Source organism: Aquarana catesbeiana, linkage group LG04 (genome assembly GCF_042186555.1).
Source record: "Aquarana catesbeiana isolate 2022-GZ linkage group LG04, ASM4218655v1, whole genome shotgun sequence".
NCBI classification, from domain to species: domain Eukaryota; kingdom Metazoa; phylum Chordata; class Amphibia; order Anura; family Ranidae; genus Aquarana; species Aquarana catesbeiana.
Window position 1 is genome coordinate 129,378,317 of NC_133327.1, and position 21,966 is coordinate 129,400,282.

Genomic DNA, 21,966 nt, shown 5'->3' on the forward strand with positions numbered 1-21,966 from the left:
ACAGCTTGTATAACAGTGTAAATTTGCTGTTTCCTAAAAATAACTCAACACACAGCCATTAACCTCTAAACCACTGGCAACAAAAGTGAGTACACCCCTAAGTGAAAATGTCCAAATTGGGCCCAATTAGCCATTTTCCCTCTTCCCAGTGTCATGTGACACGTTAGTGTTACAAGGTCTCAGGTGTAAATGGGGAGCAGGTGTGTTAAATTTGGTGTTATCACTCTCACTCTCTCATACTGGTCACTGTAAGTTCAACATGGCATCTCATGGCAAAGAACTCTCTGAGGATCTGAAAAAAAGAATTATTGCTCTACATAAAGATGGCCTAGGCTATAAGAAGGTTGCCAAGACCCTGAAACTGAGCTGCGGCACGGTGGCCAAGACCATACAGCGGTTTAACAGGACAGGTTCCACTCAGAACAGGCCCTGCCATGGTCGACCAAAGAAGTTGAGTGCACATGCTCAGCGTCATATGCAGAGGTTGTTTTTGGGAAATAGATGTATGAGTGCTGCCAACATTGCTGCAGAGGTTGAAAGGGTGGGGGGTCAGCCTGTCAGTGCTCAGATCAGATCTGGGGAGCTACAGTCCATTAAGGGAACCATGAATGCCAACATGTACTGTGACATACTGAAGCAGAGCATGATCCCCTCCCTTCGGAGACTGGGCCCTGTGGGGCAGTATTCCAGCATGATAACGACCCAAAACACACCTCCAAGACGACCACTACCTTGCTAAAGAAGCTGAGGGTAAAGGTGATGGACTGGCCAAGCATGTCTCCAGAACTAAACCCTATTGAGCATCTGTGGGGCATCCTCAAACTCAAGGTGGGGGAGCGCAAGTTCTCTAACATCCACCAGCTCCGTAATGTTGTCATGGAGGAGTAGAAGAGGACTCCAGTGGCAACCTGTGAAGCTCTGGTGAACTCCATGCCCAAGATGGTTAAGGCAGTGCTGGAAAATATTGGTGGCCACACAAAATATTGACACTTTGTGCCCAATTTGGACATTTTCACTTAGGGGTGTACTTACTTTTGTTGCCAGCAGTTTAGACATTATTGGCTGTGTGTTGAGTTATTTTGAGGGGACAGCAAATTTACACTGTTATACAAGCTGTACACTCACTACTTTACATTGTATAGTGTCATTTCTTCAGCGTTGTCACATGAAAAGATATAATAAAACAATTACAATTACAAAAAAGTGAGGGGTGTACTCACTTTTGTGAGATACTGTGTGTGTGTATATATATATATATATATATATATATATATACACACACACACTATGCCTGGCCGATGCCTCCTAGAGGCTGCAAATCACTGAAGTAGACACACAACTACTCCAGTGATTTCCACTTGCTTCTGGGTCCTGTGCTAAGCAGCTGAACAATCTTAACATTGGTTGCTGAGCATAGGCACCGTGCAGGAGTCTCAAACTGGCAGCCCTCCAGCTTTTGCAAAACTACAAGTCCCACGAGGTATTGCAAGGCTGACAGCAGTGTTGCCAACCGTCAGCCAGTAAAAATGAGGAATTTTCTCCTGCCATAACAGGAAAAGGTTGCTTGGCTTGGAACTGCACATGTGCAGTTCCCGTCCAGAGCTGGCTGAGACCATCTGAGTGCCTGCTATAGTGTGATCGGGTAGGGGGCAGGTCTGGCGGAGGCGGTGCCTACGCGTGTCATGTGATGTCATGGCGCAAGGGAGCCGAGCAAAGTGGCCCGTAGCCTTATCTCTGGGTCTGCGGGATGGGAGCGAGGCAAGCTGGGAATGGAACTATCAGTGCCATTTGGATTGAACTGGACTGAAGGGACCACCTGGAGTGGAGAGAGACTGTCACTGTGACTCCGGAGGGGTCGTGACGGTGAGGTGTCATCATCTGTGCTGCTGCACACTGCTGTCAGTGTCACTGTGAGAGTCAATCTCATAGGTGTGCGCCACCCATTCTAATTTTCTGTTTGGAAGAGGTGGGGCAGTAACGTCCAATCAAAGAACCACACAGACTGATTAACCTACAACCAACAGGTCCTACAGTCATGACATAATGTAGTGGTTCCCAACCTTTTTTTCACTTGCATACCCCTTGGCAGCCATTTTTGGAAAATTGTTCCATTTATATAAGAAAAACAATGTTCAGTAATTGAAACTCTCAGGAGGAGGTGCTGTTCTCAGTGTCATCGCCTGTAGAGGGGTTGGCACAGATAGTACACAGTAATGTACACTGCTCTATACACGCTACAAATCCCATAGTCCATCTTGGGAGCAAGCATGAGACAGTGGTTACGTTCTTATATATAGTGGGACCATGGAGAATGAATGTGGCCTCCCTCTAACAGAGAGTCAGAACATAGCAGCTAAAAAAAATAAACAAAAAAAATAAGTGATTTTGAGGAGACTGAGAGCAACAGAAGGCACTTTTTAATTAAAGTTGAACTCTGGAATAAGCAAATATTGTCCAAATACAGGAGTCTTGTGCATTCATCCTTGAATCTTGGTATACCTTGTGTATTTCTTCCAAATCTGTGCAGTAATCCAGTGTGAAACTTTGCCTCTATGTAAGAGCTTCCTGTAATAAAGACCGGTCACTGCTGCTCTCTCTACTTGTGCTGAGTGAGTGGCCTTGCCTCCGCCCCCTTCTGTAGTTTTCTGCAGGCAGCCTGCAGTGGGTGGATCCTGCTGGGCCCCTCCCACAGCTCTGTTCCCTGCACAAGCTAAGTACAGCACAGTGATTATATCACCGCTACTTTTATGAGTTAATATCTGGGTTTGTAAATACATTAGCCACACAGAAAAGTGGATTTATATCCTTTGTGGCTATATGAAATATATTGAAAAATGTTGTGCCTGGAGCTCAGATTTAGGAATACATACTTGAATATATATATTTTTCAATTACTAGACTAGAGTTTAGTGTCACTTGAAGTATTTTACATGCTTACTTGCATTATTTTTCCTTTACATATACTATTTTTATTGACCTGCAATGTATCTTTAAACTTACTGGAAAAAGTGAAAAGTCAATTGACTAGCACAGTGGTGTCCAAACTGCGGCCCGGGGGCCAGATTTGATGCCTTGCTTGCCTTTATCCGGCCCTTGGAGCTCCATTCCATCCACCGACACCAATAATGGGACACTTTTCCTCCCACTGACATCAATGATGGGGCACTATTCATCCCACTGATACCAATGATGGGGCATTGTTTACTCCTATTGACAGTGGGGCATTTTCTGCTCCCACTGGCCACGGTGTGGCCCCCTCAAAGTCTAAAGGACCGAAAACTGGTATTTTCGTTAAAAATATTTGAGACCTCTGGCCTAGCACAAACCCCTCCCTCCATGAACATCAGAGCCCTCACCTCTTCTGGGAATGCCTAATTACTCTCTGTGCTGGCCCAGCTCCTCTGCCCCTCCTTTTATATCTTTTTTATGTAGCTGCCTGGGAGAAGCAAAGAGCAATACTGAGTGCCATTGAGTGACCGCTCTGAGTCTGCTGGGACTACTGATATTACATACAAGATAACGGTGCCCAGGAGAGGTTTTGGGGCTTTTGGGTGTCTTCACAATAGAGATCTTTACAGGTAAACAATATGAATAAAATGTGTTAGATGCAGATGTAATCTTATGGGAAGATTGCTGCTGAAGCGAATGGCCTGGTGACAGGATCTCTGTAAGTCATGCGGTAACGTGTTGTGTTCAGGCATTCAATTTGGATGGGCTGCCAACATACCAGAATGGATTAAGGGCTCATTCACACAGACTTTGTCTCTGAAGAGCAATGCGCGTTCGGATTGCTCTTCAGACAGCATTTGACAGGCGGCGAGGAGGTGTTGTATCGCTTCCTTGCCACTGCTTTAAACCCTTGAGCCCTGCAGTAATGTCTCACAACCACATGTATTACACTTGACTGTGGGGCGCTTGCAGGGCGGTCATTTTTCACTTCAATGGGTTGCACTCAGCGGGTGCTACACCTGCTCAAAACAATGGGGTATAATTCCTGCCTCTTCCGCAAAGCATTGCAGCCGTGCCATGCATACACTTCCTGCCACTGCAGCTAAAGGGGGATAGGTTGTGGGGTGGTAAAAATCCACCTTTTTATATTACTATACCATTTACGGACCGCCCACCATGGATTTATGTTACTACTTTGACATTGAGCCCTGGTTCACACTGGAGCATTTTGTCATGCGATTTGACATGTCAAATCGGCGGCAATTGCCATCAATGGCACGTCCTAATGGGTGCGGGGCTGCACCGATTTCAAAAAGTCGTTTCTGTACTACTTTGCTACTTTGCACTACTGGCTGATTCACCGCAAGATCACTTTTAATTGGGACAGAAGAGGTGCCCCCCCCCCTCCTGCCACGTCCCGGTCGTCTCGTCTTACTGGAGCCGTCGGTTGTGGCGGAGACAATCCAATGCTTTCCCCTCATGGGCAGGAAGTGGACTGAGGGAATGATGGCCCCCACTCGAATCAATGCCCTTGGAGGACCGGAGGGTCATCAAACGTCACTTCTGCCCAACGGCCTTAAAGGGACATTTTTTTTTTTTAATTGAAAAAAACAAAAACTTTTTTTATTGCTTTTAAGTGTAAATATGAGATCTGAGGTCTTTTTGACCCCAGATCTCACATTAAAGAGGTCCTGTCATGCTTTTTTTCTATTACAAGGGATATTTACATTCCTTGTAATAGGAATAAAAGTGATCAAAAAAAAAGTTTTTAAAGGGCTAGTGTAAAAAAAATTAATAAATAAGAAAAAAAAAAAAGTACATCTGTGCTCGAGCATACGTGAGTAGCGCCCGCATATGTAAATGGCGTTCAAACCACACATGTGAGTTATCGCCGTGATTGTTAGAGCGAGAGCAATAATTCTAACCCTAGACCTCCTCTGTAACTCTAAACTGGTAACCTGTAGAAAATTTTAAACAACGCTTATGGAGATTTTTTTAAGGGTCAAAATTTGTTGCCATTCCACGAGCGGGTTCAACTTTGAAGCATGACATGTTGGGTATCAATTTACTCGGTGTAACATTATCTTTTGCAATGTAGAAAAAAAATGGTTTCTTATTTTTTTTATTCAAAAAAATGTATTTTCCCCCCAAAAATTGCATTTGTAAGACCGCTGCGCACCATTTTATTCTCTAGGGTGTCTGGAAAAAAAAAATTATATATATATATATATATATATATATATATATATATATATATATATATAAATATAATGTTTGGGGGTTCTAAGTAATTTTCTAGCAAAAAAAAAATGATTTTAACTTGTAAACACCAAGTGTAAAAAATAGGTTTGCTCCGTGGTTAATTGATGAAGAAATTTGATTTTGTACATTTTTTTTATTGGTAATGTTTTATAGCAGAAAGTAAAAAAATATTGGTTTTTTTTTTTCAAAATTGTTGGTCTTTTTCTGTTTTATAGTGCAAAAAAATAAAAAGCGCAGAGGTGATCAAATACTACCAAAATAAAGCTCTATTTGTGGGGGGAAAAAAGACATACGTTTTATTTGGGTAGTATCGCACGACCGTGCTATTGTCAAAGTAATCAAAGTGCCGTATCACAAAAAATGGCCTGGTCATGAAGGAGGGTAAACCTTCCAGAAGTTAAATGGTTAAAATGAATGGTACACATGTGTGTCTACTAAAGAGCAATGCATTTTGCGTGTGGGTTGGGAACACACATGATTATGTAAGCGTTCCCCGACCCGCACAAGTGTGACCCTAGGCCTACCAGTGAATAGAACCACAAGCACGCGTTTTTCACGTGTTTAGGAAACATTGAGGTGTGAATGGAGCCTCACCATGCATTGTGGTGTGCTACAACACATGTACATCAGAGTTTAGTGACAATGAAGTGCACCACAACACACACAATGGGGGTTGTTTACGAAAGGCAAATCCCATTTGCACTGAAAGTGCACTCGCTGTAAATCTGAGGGGTAGATCTGAAATGAGGGGAAGCTCTGCTGATTTTATCATCCAATCATGTACAAGCAAAAATGCTGTTTTTGTTTTCCTTGCATGTCCCCCTTGGATCTACAGCGACTGCACTTCCAAGTGCACTTGCAGAGCAATTTCAAGTGCACTTTGCACTTGTAGTGCAAAGTGGATTTGCCTTTAGTAAATAACCCCCAGTGTTCCCACAATGCAGCAGAGAAGTGTGATAGGATTGAAGTGTGAGGTGGTGGATGGGACTCAATCACTGCTACACATTCACAGTAACCTCCCTGCCCCCACCCTAGAAGAAGACAATCTCAGGAATAATCTAGAACATTTCTGTATTGCTATCCCGCCCTTTCTCTTATACACTCAGGCCAGGCACAGGTGGCACTGTTCTTCTTCCTCTCTGCACTGCGCGCTCCCGTACTCCGTGTCGGGGCCGCGCTCACGCCCTGCCTTCCGGCTGAGGAGAAGAGAGGGGGGGCGGGCGGAGCGTGTCACTGGCGGAGGGGAAGAGGAGGAGGTGTGGCAACCCGGAACCGGAAAGGGTGAGGAGGAGGCGAAGGAGGGTCTGTGCATCGAGAAAAGGGTCTAGTGGAGAACGTAGGAAGGAGCCGGCACCGGCGGGGAGTCCAGGCCGCAGCGCTTCACAACTCCCGGTAATTGAACGTGCTCTGTGTACTACTGCTTGTCGCCGCATGAGCCGGGAGGGGGCGCTGTTCTCACTGTAGGGGGACCGGCAAGGGGAGCGCAGCCCTGACATCCCGTGTATGCTGTGCTGGGACTTGTAGTTCCACGTCAGCTGGATACACGCTTCCCACCATACAGGTTCCTGCTTTGCCCCTGAGAATTAAAGTGTCCACACTTATCTGATTAGACGAGTGTCTAAACCCTTTTATCTGATTGGACGATTGTCCACACACTCTTATCTGATAGGATGATAACACCTCACACTCTTATCTGTTTGGACAATTTTTATCTTATTGGACAACTACCCTCACTTATCTGCTTGGACAGTCATCTACCTGTTCTTATGTGATTGGACGATCTACTCCAGGCACACTCTTATGTGATTAATCAGCTACATACTCTTATCTGATTGCACAATCATCTATCTGTTCTTATGTGATTGGAAGATCTGCCACACCGTCATATCTGATGGAAGTATGTGGCTGATCAGCCTATCAGATATAACAGTGTGGCAGATCTTCCAATCACATAAGAACAGATGGATGATTGTCCAATCAGGTTGATAAGCCACATACTCTCTTATCTGGACAATCATCCATCTGTTATGTGATTGGAAGATCTACCTCGCATTCTTATCTGATAGGTCGATCCGCCACATACTCTTATCTAATTGGACAGTTGCCCACTCACACTGTTTTGATTGGAGGATAGCCAATTTGTATTCATTTTGTTTAGTAATGTGGGTGGTGGTGTATGTGATTGCATGGATTGTTTTATTTGATCAAATCTTTCTTTTTGTGTGTGTATTAATAAAAGTAAAAACAAAAAAAACAGGGTAAAACAAAAATACTTAAGTAGGTATGTGGCAGTACTGGGTATTCACATTTATTGTTTATCATTGCACGCAGCACTTTATATTTAGTTTATGGTGTGGTTTATTTTATCAGCGCTGTATTCGTTTGTTTTTTATTTTTTAAGTATTAGTACTTTTTTTACAGCAGCGATAATATTTATTTGGTCTATTTGTCGCCAGCGCTGCTTCTTTCACATAGTACTGGGTATGTCCGGGCAAAATAAAATCTGTTTAGTACATCTCTACACACACACACACACACCCTTTTTTTTTTTTTTTCTTTAATTATGTTGCAAGTACAGAAACATGTCTGATGATGCTGCCTAAAAATCCAGAGAGTTCATAAGTTCCTGTAGTGAGCTGACAACACTGCCGTCTCTGCACTGAGATCCTAAGCAGAGTCTTGTCACCCGTCTGTGTGCTCTAGGCTGGGCTACAGGACACCTCCAATTCTCATGATTCTTTATCATGGATGGTTGCTAACTGTGCATAAAATTCAAGGAGTTTGTAAAATCCATGCTTTATACATCTGTCAAAGAATGTCCATTACGGACATGCAGTCTGCATATCTGTCACAGACCGATATAAAAATCATGTGACAACACTGAAATAATGACACTTTGCTACAATGCAAAGTAGTGAGTGTACAGCTTGTATAACAGTGTAAATTTGCTGTCCCCTCAAAATAACTCAACACACAGCCATTCATGTCTAAACCGCTGGCAACAAAAGTGAGTACACCCCTAAGTGAAAATGTCAATTTTGGGCCCAATTAGCTATTTTCCCTCCCGGTGTCATGTGACCTCGTTAGTGTTACAAGCTCCCAGGAGATATATTGCACACCCTGTTGTTTTTTTTTTCGTTCAACCCAGTGGAGTTGAACGAAACCTGATGTTAGTACAGCGATCTCCCCTGCTGTTCTGCTGTAGGGGGAGGCCCTCGCCCCCCCCCTCCCCACCAGAACACTGGTCAGTGCTCTCTGCCGTTGGCTGATCGGGAGCCAGTCGGCTGCTAGTTTTTTCAGCATGCTTATCCGACAGAAGCTGTACACACAGACAGAATGTCAGCTGGTTTTTAGTGAACCGGCAAGTCAGCAGTGTCTTTTTTAGAGCTGAACTCCAGGCAGATAAAATTAAAAATAAATCCAGGTATGTGTTAAATAAGTCATTAAAGCCCAATTCCATTATTTATTTATTTTCCATTCTTCTATGTCCCTCCCTCCTGTTTAGAGGAGAAAAAAAAAAGCAAAGCGCTACTCTCTGTCTAACGCTGTCCTATATGACCTCCTTCACTTTCAGTCCTTTTCTCAGAATGGGTTTGATTGAGCCGTGAGATGAGTTGCTGCAACTCCTTTAAAACAATAGGGTATCCAAAGAGATTCAACTAGGAAAGCAGGCACCAGCACATGACTGGCACCAGCCATAGATGGTTTGTATCCCTGCTGAGATTCAAACCATATATGGGTAGGCTGATTGTACCCACGTTGATTGATCGATCAACGTGGGTACAACCAGCATGTCGGATTTTTCATGCAATTATTGCCAGCAGCTGTAGCTGCTAACAATAATTACTGTGTTCCCCTGGCCCCATCTTCCCCCCCCAATCAACACTGACTGTGTTAATGGGGATTCAAGGGATCCCCCCCCCTTTCCTCCATCTTTGGCTAGCTTTAGGCTTTAAGATATACACACTTCTAGAGCTTGCCAAGACTAGTACAGTGAGCATGAAACTATTTCAGCGCAAAGTTGAGCAGAATTCCGGAGATGAGAAGCCTAGACTTCCATTTATTCACAATACAATGTAAAAATCCTCGGCACCAAATTTATTTTTATTTTCTGGTAGCAAATCTAAATATATAGTTTGGGCAATCTTTTCTATTTCTAGTAAGGGAAATGTTGCTAGTAGAGAGGTTTGCCTTAGTATTTTACAATCCCTTTTTAAAGATTCCTTCTATTACGAAGACTGTGCCTGCAGGGTGTATGATCGGCTCTAACCCTCCCATGTTATTTGAAGACTCAGCAAGCTATTACCTGATATGCTTTGTTCTACTTGCATATGAAACAAGGTGTGCAGTCAGCTCAACTACGTTTATTAGAGCTCATACTTTCACTCTTAATTTAGGTAACATCATTAGACAGGTGTTTTTTAACTCCTTATCATTTAATGAAACACTATTGATGCTAATGTTATTTAAAGTGGAGTTCCACCCAAAAAAAAAAAAATAGTAATGTGCTTTAAATTTAAAAAAAAAAACATTTGGAGAAAATTTTTTTTTTACTTCCCTCTAAATGCCTGTTGCCAGGGAGTCCCTAGTAGTCTGCCTCCTTTGGTGCCTGGGCTCCTGACGTCACTTCGCTCAGCGCAGGAAGGGAGATCGCCTTTCCACCCTCCCTCTTGTCAATCATCTGGGACACGTGACCGGTCCCAGATGATTGCGGGGCAAGTGACGGCTCGCGCAAGAGCAGTGGGTGCCTGGCTGTGCAGCCACAGCTGGGCACCCACAGTTAAAATGCCAGCGCCGCCAAGCGGAGGGGGGGATGAGCGGAGCTTCAATCCCCCGCATCGCTGGACCCTGGGACAGGTAAGTGTCCGAATAAAAATCAGCAGCTGCAGTATTTGTAGCTGCTGACTTTTATTTATTTTTTTTATTATTATTTAATGGGAACCCCGCTTTAAGAGAGGTTGCAGCTTTACCAAAATCAGTCCACACTGGGATTTGTATAAAATCCAGTGTGTCCAAGGCTCTTGGTTGGTGCTTCAGAGTTGATCGTTAGCCTTTTGCTATATGACTTTGCATTATGCAGCCTGCTCCACTTCATGTTGGTGAGGCTGAAAGGGCAATGCTGCCCCACTGGACACAATTGTCAGCAATTTTACAACATCCAATTTGGGTTTTTGTAAATTTTAGAATATTGGTCTCTGTTGGGCTTTATCAGAACAGCCTGTTACATAAAATGATTTACAGGAAATATTTCCAATCTAGATCTAAAAGCTAAACTTTGGGGTTAAAAATATAGTGAGGTCTCTACATCACAACATGGCTTAAATGCTTATAAGTCTAGGGGTAGAGCAGTAAAATCTGTAATACAGTACTTGCCTTATTCCTTGTTCCTTTTCTCTGACACTCTCTCTAGGTTGTAGGCAGACCCTCACCATCCCCACATACAAATTGGGGCTGTTGGTCCTGTGTTGTATGTCCATGATGGAGACTGTCTGCTAGACTTCAGGACTCTAGCTATGTGGGCCTGCTTGTACAGCATGGAGGAAGACTGCCGGATCAAGGATTAGGGTAAGTATTACAGCCTATTCCGCTACGCTTAAGAGCATTTACCATTGCCCTGTAGAAGACTCCACTGCAAGAGGGTGTTTTACTTTCTTTCTGGTGCTTGGAGTGAGGCTTCAAGTCTTGGGGTCCATTCACAACTGCTAATGCACCCAAACTCCGATTTAGATGCAATAGGAGGCTGCTAGCTCCCGCGTGGGAATTGTGACCACTTGCATGTAATCGCACATTTGGCGATCACATGCAAATTTTGGACCCTGGACGCAGACAACCTTTTTCCAGGGCCAATCACTCGCATGTGATGGCTACATGTGAGATCGCATGTGAGTAGCCATGATTGGATGCGGGAGCTAGCCGCCTCCTATTGCTTTCAATGGGGCTGCCTCCCCCCTGGAGTTCCAGTGTCTAATCAGAGTGAGGGTGGATTCGCAAGTGTGAATGCACCCTTAAAGTGGTTTTAAAGGCTTCAGGTTTTTACCTTCATGCATTCTATGCATCAAGATAAAAAGCCTTCTGTGTGCAGCAGTCTTCCAATACTTACCTGAGCCAAATCGCGATCCAGCATTGTGCACGAAAGCCTTGGCTCCCTGGGGACTCTCATTCCTCGTTGGCTGAAGTAGCAGCGGGAGCGATTGGCTCCTGCTGCTGTCAGTCATAGCCAGTGAGCCAATGAGAAGAGAGTGGGCAGGGGCGAGCTGCAGCTCTGTCTGTGAATGGAAAAGCAGTGTAATGGCTTGTGAGTGAGCCTGCTTGGATGCCCCTCTTGCAAGCTGTTTGCTCTGGGGACACTTGGCAGGAGGGAGGGGCCAGGAGTGCCAGTGGAGGACTCGGTAGGAAGAGGATTCAGGCTGCTCTGTGCAAAACTAATGCACAGAGCAGGTGAGTATGACTTGTTTGTTTGTTTTTTTTTAAATTGTGTTTAATATCACTTTAACCACTTGCCGCCAGCGCTATAGCCGAATGACAGCTATAGCCCAGGCTTAAATTAACAGGAGGGCGTACATTGACGGTCTCCCGCCTCGCGAGACTCGGCTGATTATAGATTGGGTAAAGGGCCAATCACAGCAGACCCTTTACCACGTGATCAGCTCTTAGCCAATGACAACTGATCACGGAAATAAACAGATGCCAGTTCTCTATTATTTATTTATTTTTCTTCATGCTGTCAGCGTGAAGGAAAAGAAAATCTGCGGCTTCTGTTAGAGGGACATCGGTCCCCTTAGTGCCTGCTTGTGCTGCCAATCAGTGCTTCATCAGTGCCACCTCTCCGTGCCGCCTATCGGTGCCCATCAGTGCAGCCTCATCAGCGCACATTAGTGAAGGGAAAAAAATTACCTGTTTGCAAAATATTATAACAAAATATGAAAAACGTTTTTTTTTTCAAAATTTTTGGTCTTTAGCAAAAAAATAAAAAACCCAGCGTTGATTAAATACTACCAAAAGAAAGCTCTATTTGTGTGAACAAAAATGCTAAAAATGTCATGTGGGTACAGTGTTTGCATGACAGCGTAATTGTCACTCAACGTGTGAGAGTGTTGAAAGCTGACAATTGGCCTGGGCAGGATGGGGGTATAAGTGCCCAGTAAGCAAGTGGTTAAACATGGCCTCTAGGCAGTTTGTTCCTTACTATTTCTTTGGGATTCGTTCTTGTCTGGACAGGTTGTAGCCCAGTGAGGTTGGTTCTCCCCCACCGCATTACTTGCAGTTTAGGAATCTTATGCATTTTTTTTTTTTTTTTTTTTTTTTTTTTTTTAGAAATTGCATAAGGAATGTGTAATTGCTTGATCCGCTTCTTATCAATTTCTAAAGCATTCTGCTTAAATTCACATGAATTACTGCAACAAAGGTTGTTTTTTTTTTTTTATTTTTTTTTTTTTACATCTTCTAATGCCAGGAAAATAAGCTAACAATTGGTATTACTTTAAATGCAAAATTAATATTTTAGAAAGTGTGCTATTTTTTATTTTTTTCAGACTAAACAGAAGTTCCAAGAATCCTCTGCGTGGTATATGTTGGGGAGGGAAATGTAAAATAATTCACACCACATTGATAGATTTGTTATTGGTACTACTTACAGCTTTGGAGACTCTGTCACCAGACCACTCATTTTGGCAGAAAACTTCCCATTTTTTGTTATTAACTTGTAAAAACATCCTTGTGTAGCCATAAAGGCCTCAAACTGCTGGTGGGCACCATAATTTTGCATGTGATGTCAGCAATTCTTGACTCGGCTATTACTCAAGTGACACTTAGGCCAGCCATAGACGGTGCAAATTTCTTTCCTGCTGTCACGGGTTGCAGGAAAGAAATTCGCCCAACTTCGCCATCGACACAGACAGTGCTGACAGGGGAATACCTCCTGCCGAGCAATTGTCTGCTTCTGGCAGGGGTGCTAGGGAGCTGTCCCTGATGGGAGAACACAGTGATTACTAGCAACTATAGAAGCCACTAGTAAACTCCTGGCTGATAGGAAAGTGATATGGGTGGCTCTAGAGCTGCAAGATCACTTTTTAGGGGCTCTGAAGGTGCCCCAGCCCCATATGCATCCAGTCTCTGTTCTCCTCTATGAATATTGAAGCTGGAAGTGACATGTATTGCATTTCTTCCAGGTTAAGCACTGTTGTTCCTGTGTTTTGGTTTTGTAGCAGCTAACTGAGCACAATTGGTGCTTGATTAGCTGCAGGGGAGATATTGGGGGTCTAATAGACCCATGATGTCTGTATAAAGAGAACTTGTTAACCCCCTTGTGATCGTAAAAAAAAAAAGTAAAGTGTTTAAAAATGTTAATACAAAACGAAATGTTAAAAGCGCCCCTGTACGCACCCTCATGCAAGCCTGCACAATAGGGAGCACACCTGTAAACATAAATGTCAGTTAGAACAATAATTTTAGGGCTATAATCCATGGTTATTGTGTAAAGGCTTTTACCTATGGAGAAGTTTGGGTACCATACTTTTTGCGATTTCACAGGCGCACACACTTTTAGGAAACTTATATAATTGTTTTGAGTTTAAATTAATTCCAACAAAAAATGCAGAATTTAATGTGTTTGATAAAATTCCCCAATAGGAAAGGAGGTAATGTGGTCAAGTTGATGATCCCCTTTTCAGGTCTTATATAATTGAAGAAAGGATCTAAGACATCCTGAAAGCTTGCATCTCTAATAACTTTAGTTAGCCAATAAGGGGATCACTTCAATTTCAAACTTTTTGCATTTTTCAATGGCTAACATGGTACAATACTCTCACTCTTTCCAAATCCTGAAACTTAGATTCAGGTTGATTTTTTTTTTTTTTTTGGCTTGTTTCTGCTTGTCTACATTCTTTGGTAAATTCCACTTGTATTTACAAAGTCTGTGCCTGCAGGTATTTTCATTTTTTGAGAGCATAGTTGTTTTTTTAGCCCCTCATAGTAACATGAGTTATCTTTTCATGGTCTACTCTTAACTTCTTACAGCATTCCTCTGGGAATAATGCACAGAGCATACTTCCAGACGGGTGTCCTAGGTGGTGTTTGGACAGGCAAGTATGATCTAACCATACTCTGGCAAAAAGGTCAGCCACATGGTGTTTAAATACGATTGCTGGGAGTGCTGAGTGCCTGCGTTTTAAAGGGACCGATAATGTGTTTTCAAATGTCTGTAGTGCCTCGGAGGGCAGTTGGGCAAAGCTTTGTATCCTGTACAGCTAGTATTAGTTGATCACATTCAACTGGACTTGTTCTGTAACATTGAAGATGTTCCACAGCTTCATCCAAGCCATTTTTTCAGCTCCAGTGAGAATAAGGAATAGAACCCAGCATTTATCTCCATACAGGTAGCATAGACCACTTTGTCCAATCACCGTGGAACGTGTGGATACTGATTTGTTTAATAACAGCTGGCCTCTTTTCCCTATGTATAAGTTGATGGGGTATCTTCCGGACACTGAAAAAGAGAAAGCTATAAAATGTCTTTAAAATTACAGAACCAGTCTAGTTGAATGTGCTTAAGGCCTTGTTCACACGGGTGTATGTAAGCGTACACCTATACAAGGGCCATCTTCGCCTGCATGGGGGTGCATAGGTGTCCTGTGCATCTGCATGCAGGCAGTCTTGTGTAGGACACAGCGACTACACAGCTGCTGCTCCCAATACAATATCTGTGTGGATGTGGGTCCCAAAACTTACATTTCCTGAGTTTGGGGACACTCCCACTCGCCTGTACCCACAAATTGGGAGCAGTGGCTGTGTCCATGTGGCCACTGTGTCCCAATTGACATGAATAATACGGTCTGCACTCGGATGCACAAAACATGTGCGCCCCCATGCGGATAAACACGGATCACTAGAGGAAAATAGAAGAAAGAGCCTAAAAAATGAAGCTAATGCAGCCATCACATCTAAGAATTGGTAAGCTGAAATATAATGTTTGCTTTTGGATTTATTACCGCTTTAATCTGCCCATTTACAGTTTGTTTTTTTTTTGTTGTTTTTTCAACCAGCAGGTGGAACAGAAAAAAAAAAAAAAACCTAACGGATTCCTCCATCCACACTCATGAGGTGGATGGCAGATTTCCTCCTGCTGGGACATTGTGTTCTGCCAGTGTGTGACCTGCAGCTATCAGAATACACTGATCAGTGGCTGCAACTGAGCAACATTTTCTGTCGCATCCCTTCGACAGAAGTCGATTAAATAGATTTCTGTCATACAGGGGAGGCCACACATTTAGACCTGGTTCACACCTATGCATTTTTTTTTTGTGGAGCGTTTTTCAGTTTTACAGAAACACCCTACAGTCCATTTAACATGGTTTCCTATGGATGTAGTTCACATCTGTGCATTTTATTGAAATGGCCAGGGACTTTTTTTCTGGTTCCATAGACTTCAATGGTTTATTAAAGATGTGTGTTAAAAAAACACAAAATGCACCTGGAGTATGCAAACTGCAACCTGCACCAGTATGAATCAGGCCTTAACCGCTTGCCGACCGGCTCACGCCGATATACGTTGGCAGAAGGGCACGTACAGGCATATTAACGTACCTGTACGTTGCCCTTTAAGAAGCGGTTTGCGGGCGCGAGCTCCGTGAGTGTGATCACGGGTCCCGCGGACTCGCTGTCTGCGGGGATACCCGCGATCGTCTCGTGGAGAGGAAAACGGGGAAATGCTGATGTAAACAAGCATTTTCTCGTTCTGCCTACTGACACTGATCACAGTTCCCTCCATTGGGAGCGGTGATCAGTGTCGTGTCACACACAGCCCCCCACAGTTAGAATCACTCCCTAGGACACACTTAACCCCTACAGCGCCCCCTAGTGGTTAACCCCCTCACTGCCAGTCACATTTACTCAGTAATCAATGCATTTTTAATAGCACTGATCGCTGTATAAATGTGAATGGTCCAAAATAGCGACAAGTGTCCGATCTGTCCGCCATAATGTTAGTCACGATAAAAATCGCTGATTGCCACCAGTACTAGTTAAAAAAAATTATTAATAAAAATGCCATAAAACTATCCCCTATTTTGTAGACGCTATAACTTTTGAGCAAACCAATCAAACGCTTATTGCGATTTTTTATTTTATTTATTTATTATTATTTTTTCCCAAAAATATGTAGAGGAATTCGTAATGGCCTAAACTGAGGGAAAACAAAAAATGTTTTTTTATATATCTTTTGGGGGATATTTATTATAGCAAAAAGTAAAAAATAATGCGTGTTTTGTTTTTTTTTTTTTTTCAAAATGGTTGCTATTTTTTTGTTTATAGCGCAAAAAATAAAAACTGCAGAGGTAATCAAATACCACCAAAAGAAAGCTCTATTTGTGGGGAAAAAAGGACGACAATTTTGTTTGGGAGCCACGTCGCACAACCGCGCAATTGTCAGTTAAAGCGACGCAGTGCCGAATCGCAAAAAAAGTGCTCTGGTCTTTTGCCAGCCAAATGGTCCGGGGATTAAGTGGTTAATTTTTCTGCTGGTCCAGCGGAGAGTGGCTGAATTTCAATCAGTGTGGCCAGCTTTATTTGCAGTGTTTACATGACAGATGGTTCTTCAGTCCCCAGCGCAGACTATAGTGTGGTGATGTCATCACTCGTGTGTGTCAGTTCATGTGGGAAAACTAATTGACTGAAGTGGTTTTCCTGCCTTGTTTAATAGGATCTAAAAATGCCCTCAGTGCATCAAATGGATGTGTAATTTTAGTCTAAAGACAAGGGCTGCTGATTTCTAAGGAAAAATGCTGATGCTGTAGTCTTTTAGAAACCTTACATTGAGATGTCTCTCCATAAATCATCTGGTTTCCAGAATGTAGTTACTGTACATTTCCATATTAACAAATGCATACAGTGATTCTGTAAATAAAGCTATGCTGATAGTCTCTTTGGAATTGATTAATTTAGCTATAGAAGTAGAGGTGCACTGAAATTTAAAATTCTGGTACCGAAACTGAAAATTCAGGATGCACTTATCTGAAACCGAAAATAACCGTTTTTTATATATATATATATATATATATATATATATATATATATATATATATATATATATATATATACATACATACATACATACATACATACATACATACATACGCGCACACACACACTTTTTTTTTAAATTCTGTGTGTCGTCACACTTGTCTATTGCGCTTCTATTGTGGTGTTAAAGTGTTACTAAACCCAGGACCCTGCATTCACTATATCTGGTCTCCCACAGTACACAGAGCATGGAAATGCAATTATTATTTTAGTAAATATAAACTGTTTAATACCTTTTCTCATCAGCAGTATATAGCAGTCATGTGACTTCTATCGGTGTCTCGTTAAAGCTTATAGGAAGAGTTTTCATTCTCCCCTGAATGTCCTTTTAGGCTGCGTGACCCCTGACCCTCTGTCTGGACAGTGCTTATTGGCCCTGTGCTGATCACATGCACCCTCCCAAGGGGAAAAAAACTGTCTAGCAATACACTCCAAACTGAGCATGTGCAGACTGACTCCACTAACTGTCTTATCTGGAGATGTTTTGGTGACAATGCAAGAAGGAGGCTCTGTGCATACAGGATCACACAGCCTTTTTACACAATGCAGAGGATTAACCCCTTCCACAGTGAGTATAACAAGCATGCTTCACTGCATACACAAACTGATTTTACTGTTGTGGGTTTAGTAACACTTTAAAAATCTTGCTTCCTGCATTTTTGGTCATTTAAAAAAAAATGCACCTCCCCGTTGAAATGCATTGAAAATGCCGAACACATAAATAACGCACCTGTGACCTATGAAGTACACAGCCTTAGTGTGGTAAAATCGCCTGCGTTTTCTGCACCATTATTAGTGCCTTTTTCTCTATCGGCAAAAAGCTAATAACAATATTTTTGGCCATTAATTTTTGGTGGACGAAATTTCGTTGCATCTCTATATACTGTAGAAGTCATGGAATATGTGCCTTTTTATAAAAAAAGTGCTGCTTCCATGACCAAACAATAGAACTTTTGGCCATCTGTTTTGTACATAAAGTGTATTTTCACTTTTGCACACAAACAGCCATGGCTCCCTCCTCCTGAGAAACATCTAAAAGGTAAGATATCTTAAAAATATATATATTTTTTATTTATTTTGCTCTGTACACACATGGTGGTTTTTTCTCAAACTTGACTGCAAAAGTGAAAATACACTTTAGGGCCAGTTCATGCCTGAATCTCACAGGAATGCGTGCTACGTTCTTGTGCAATTTTTTGGAAAGAAAATTCATTTGAATGGGCTGCAGTGTTAATTTCGTTGATTAAAATGACTAAAACGTTTTAGTCAACTAAATGAATACTATTTTAGTAGACTAAAATACAACTAAAACAATTGAGATGACTAAAATACGACTAAAACTAAAATGGCATTTTAGTCAAAAGACTAAAATGGGACTAAAATTAAAATGGCATTTTAGTCAAAAGACTAAGACTAAAACTAAATTGAAATTTGACTTCAAAATTAACACTGGCCTTTAGGGCATGTTTTATACCTCAATACCTAAATAATAACATATGAGATTTTTCACTCCAGCAGTATATAATGAGTTTGGAAACTGTAGAGAAATGTTAACTAATGCATTACAATATAATTACACCCATTCGATTTCAGACGACTAAAATGTGCTGGAGATTTTAGTCAACTAAAATGTACTGGATACTGAATACGACTAAAACTAAAACAATTGCAGAAGACTAAAATGGGACTAAAACTAAAATGCCATTTTAGTCGTAAGACTAAAACTAAATCGAAATTTGCTGCCAAAATTAACACTGATGGGCTGCAGATCACACCAGAACCTAGTAAAAGTTGTGCATGCACTACTTTTAATCAACACGCTGTACCAAGTCACATGGTACTGCAGTACCATTCAGTTTAGTGACCACAAACACACTGCCTTTGCGATCTGCGTTTGGGGTGCCGTAAACAATACTTTGGCACCCACAGCAGATCACAAAGGCAGTGCGTTCCAGCGTGGTGTGGAAAATGCACATGGAAAGCGCATTTCCACCACCTATGTTCTGTTGTGAACTGGCCCTAGAGGACTAGGATAGGCTGTTATGATCTTCCCCTCTTTTAGAGATCACATGATTGGGTATCTTAAGCGTTTTGTGACCAGCACTGGAGGAACTCGCAACAGCATTTTACTTTGAGATATTTTATCCCCATGATTTCTGCTTGTGTTTTTGATAATGTTCAAGGTGTGTTTGAGCCCTTTCACACTGGGGTGGTTTGCAGGCACTATTGTGCTAATAATAGCGCCTGCAAACCGACCCGAAAGTGCCGCTGCCTTAATTCCAGTGTGAAAGCCCCGAGGGCTTTCACACTGGAGCGATGCGCTGGCAGGACAGGAAAAAAAGTCCTGCTAGCAGCATCTTCGGAGCGGTGAAGGAGCGGTGTGTATACCGCTCCTTCACCGCTCCTGCCCATTAAAATCAATGGGACAAGGCGGCTATACCGCCGGCAAAGCGCCTCTGTAGAGGCGCTTTGCGGTGGTATTTAACCCTTTCTCGGCCGCTAGCGGGGGGTAAAACCGCCCCGCTAGCGGCTGAATACCGACGGTAATAATAGCGGCGTTTTACCGCCGACGCCGCCCCCGCCTCAGTGTGAAAGGGCCCTTTTTGGGTTTTTTTTTTTTTTTTTTTTTTTTATGTTTTGAATTAGGGCTGCTGGTGCCAAGCACAGCTCATCCATAGCCATTACCTGATTCATGAAAGTGAGTCATATTGAAATGCAGGCTAACCGAGACAAAACCCAGGGGGGAGGTAATGAGTGAATGTGTAACAAACACAAATATGATTTCTGGCACATTTCACACTGGCGCGTACCAGAGACACCCAGTGCCTGGCAGCTGTGTAACCACTTTTCCCTGTGTATATATAGTTTAAAGCGCAATTAACCCCTTGTTTATTACTGTAATACAGTCAGGCAACATATGCAGTAATAAATCTGCTGTTCTACTTTAAAAAGTGCTTAAAAAAAAAAAACTATTTAAGAATGTTTGTCCCCCCCCCCCCCTTTTTTTTTTTTTTTTTTTTTTTTTGAAGGGTACCAACAATTTCGTCCACTGTTGTATTTTACATAATACAAAGTTTGTTAGTATGTTCATCAGTTCCAGTGTCTGAATAGGTTATAGTGCGTTGCTTCAGTCACACACAAACTACTGCAAGTTAACCATGTATGGTTTGTACACAGCGAGTGCATACACACTCAATGCAGACCTATGTCCTAGTAGACTCAAATCTCAGGACTGCTAGTAATCTTTGCTAGTGTACCACTGTGCTTATGTAATTTCATTAAAAATGTAGTGTTCTGATACAGGGCACTTTATTTCTTAACTTACTTAAATTATCTTTGTAAAAAATATGTCCTGGCATTGAATAGGAGAGCAATTCCACTCCATTCAACAGTTTATCTCCTAATATTATGTGATGCTGCTGTACCAATGTCTCATTGAATGTCAGCTTGGATTGGATTACTTGATACAGCCCCCCTTTGAGCTCTAGCTTATATTTAGATAACCTGTAGACCTTTTGGAGTTCATTATGTAACATTACACCTTATAACTTTGAAGAACTTTTATAAGGGTATTGTAGCCACTGAACTGGTGTACCTGTTCTACTATTTTTACAAACTCTTAGGTGAGCTTGACCCAGACTGTGCACATTGAAGTATTAACATATATTGTGTATAAGCAGTAAAAGCACCTATAAACAAGCCCTCATTCACCTACAGTATGTAGCTATAGGCATTGCTGAGAAATTTTACAATTTCACAACAGAGGCACAGAAATTGCAACTTTTCTCCCGTCTATTGATGGACACGGAGTTCTAAAAATGTGTCTAAAGTGATTGTAAAGTCTTGTGGGTTTTTTTTTTTTTTTAACAAAAAAACATGTTACACTTATCTGCTCTGTTGCAGTGGATTTGCACAGAGCAGCCTGGATCCTCTTCTCGGGTCCCTCTTAGGTGCTCCTGGCCCCTTCCTCCTGTTGAGTGCCCCCACAGCAAGCAGCTTGCTATGGGGGCACCCGAGCCAAGCTGCAGCTCCGTGTGTCCATTCCGACATGGAGCTTCAATTTGGCCCCCCTAGACATTGCTGGACAGAGATGGGGCTCGGGTAAGTATTAGGGGGTGCTGGGGAGGCTGCTACACACAGGCTTTTTATCCTAATGCATAGAAAGCATTAAGATGATAAAACTTCTGCCTTTACAACTTCTTTAAATTCAGCAACAAGTTCCAACTCCCGGGCTCAGGCTCTCTTCAGTTGGTATCCACTTTTGAATATTTCACATGTACATCCGTATCAAAGAAGCGAGTGGCTCACCATAATAAAAGCCAGGCATTAAAGTGGTTGTAAGCCCTTCCAGACCACTTTTTACTACAGGTAAGCCTATACTAAGGCTTACCTGTACCTAGCGTGGATATCTCCTAAACCTGCACAGTTTATGAGCATATCCCCTGTATCGGCATATGTGCACTGAAGAAACGGACCGACATTTCTTCAGCTGATGCGCCTTTAACGGCGACTCCCGTGTGGGAGTGACATCATCGCGGCTCCAGCCAATTGCAGCACTGGAGCCAGCGATACCCAGAAACAACTCCGGATGACATGTCACCGGCTAGAGCAGTGTTCCTGGACCGCTGCGGGGGGGCTTCGTTCTAAGGTTAACATTTCATAATGAGCTAGTATGCTTTT

At 42.5% G+C, this 21,966-nt stretch overlaps 1 protein-coding gene across 1 annotated transcript in view; it reads left to right on the forward strand.

Annotated features, from left to right (window-relative positions):
- Positions 1 to 6,447: 6,447 nt before the first annotated feature.
- PAK2 (p21 (RAC1) activated kinase 2) overlaps positions 6,448 to 21,966 on the forward strand; it is a 71,211-nt gene continuing 55,692 nt past the window's right edge. The window contains exon 1 of the mRNA XM_073625621.1: positions 6,448 to 6,603. The gene's annotated coding sequence lies outside the window, so the exon portion shown is untranslated. The remainder of the gene's footprint in view (positions 6,604 to 21,966) is intronic.